We start from the raw sequence: 1,755 nt of genomic DNA, 5'->3' as shown, positions 1-1,755 counted from the left end.
TATTTTATACTTTCCAAATATTATAAGAAAACAGAGGGTTTGAAAAATACTTTATTAAATCTTATGCTCCGTGGCGTTTACGACGTTTTGGCGGTTATGTGGTAGTAGAATCAGCTAATTGCATTGCTAGCAACAATTCCTCATACTGGAAATAATCAAAATTGTAAAATTACTTGCCCCATATGGTCGTCTTTTCTAAGGTTTGTAATTATGGCAGGAAGAATTTCTTTCATGAAGTTATGAAATGATCACAACACCGGTAATTCATATAATTTAGGTTTATTTTTATTTAATGAACTGTTTATTGATCTTGCTTTAAAATTCAATAGATTCAAACCAATTGTTGCATTGAGAGAAGTCCACCTAACAACTTCTGACGAATGGTTTTTTATGTTGGCTTTAGTGCATTTCAGTTATCTAAGAATATAAGCTTTCATCAACGATTAAGTGTAAACTAAATACAAATACCAAATGGAACTTGTGTTGTCATTATTTTATGGTTTCGACTAAACTATTTCGATGGCATGAAAAAAAGTTACTGAAAGTCAAGTTGTTAAATATTATAATTTTGTTTAAACATTATTCTTATTCTTACCTTAGGAGCAGCATGTTCATGAGGTTTAACCTTTTTTGTGCGAGGTTTCCGAGGCTTTTTAGCAGGAGGAGGGACCACTTCTGTCGGAAGAGACTTCTGATACACATCGTAGAATATGTTTTGTTTGTCAGGAGTTTCTCGTTGAGTTTTTGTGAAATCTATCAAGATTTGTTCAATGAAATTTTCGTGACGTAAAATCTACCGTCGACTCCTTGAGCTACGCACATATGTTCGACCATGTTGTACATCCATAAAACTATAATTTTCTGTGTGGCCTGCTCAAACTGCAGAAATATCTCAGTTAGGTCCAAAAGAGCCTCATAAAATAGCACGAAGCACCGCTGGTAGATGCTCTTGAATCCAACTATGCAACGGTAGTTTAACTGTGGATCAAAATCTGGTGTTATAGAGCGTATCTTTGTTAGCAAATTTGCTTCCGTGTTTTTGTTTACTGCATAGATCGCAAGATAGTTGATCAACTTGATTGCACACTCCTTATTTACGAGATCAGCCACCTCAAAGGGAATATGACGTTGAGCTGCTACGGCTATCGATCTCTCGTCCGAAGTCGGGAAGATGTTGTTATCCAACGAGCTCTGTTCTATCCATTGTTTAGTGTTTTGTTGTCTTGCTTCGTTTTCCTCATCAGTTAAAGCTGCGGATCCTGTTGCAGGATTTTCATTTTCATCCAACGGAATCGTAGACGACGTGTCCTCAGATTTCACCGATTTTATGTCACACAAATCTATCACTTCACAGTTTGTCTCCATGATGTTTCAAACTGAAAAAAAAACATATGACGATGTCAAAAATTAATACAATGGTTAAATAATTCGGCCCTCTCAATATAAGTAGAAAACATACAAAACACACGTGATTCTGAGCATCGTCTTATATTCTCTTATATTCTTTTATTATTTACCATCCATAAACCACCATAGTTGAAAGGCGCATTTTTAGGTACCCAAACATGTATTGCAAACTTTGCACCAAATTCTCCACCCTTGCAAATAATATCTGCACACCAAATATTTGCACATCACAGAAAAAAATATTCCTGTAAATTTACATTATTTATCACGAGGGGCGCGACAATAGTAAGAAATTAAATAAATTAAATTAATTTACTGCCGGAATTAATTAACGAGAAATTAATTTTG

At 34.8% G+C, this 1,755-nt stretch overlaps 1 long non-coding RNA gene across 1 annotated transcript; it reads right to left on the bottom strand.

Annotated features, from left to right (window-relative positions):
• Positions 1-263: 263 nt before the first annotated feature.
• LOC6051178 lies at positions 264-1,478 on the bottom strand. The gene is made up of 3 exons (XR_005279109.1): positions 1,460-1,478; positions 596-1,376; positions 264-538 (listed from the first exon to the last, which is right to left on the bottom strand). It is a non-coding gene; the product is annotated as an uncharacterized LOC6051178 (long non-coding RNA).
• Between the last annotated feature and the right edge of the window lie 277 nt (positions 1,479-1,755).

This window comes from Culex quinquefasciatus, chromosome 1 (assembly GCF_015732765.1).
Source record: "Culex quinquefasciatus strain JHB chromosome 1, VPISU_Cqui_1.0_pri_paternal, whole genome shotgun sequence".
In the NCBI taxonomy this organism is placed as follows: domain Eukaryota; kingdom Metazoa; phylum Arthropoda; class Insecta; order Diptera; family Culicidae; genus Culex; species Culex quinquefasciatus.
Note: the sequence above shows the minus strand (reverse complement) of the source record. Positions and strands in the feature narration are given on the sequence as shown.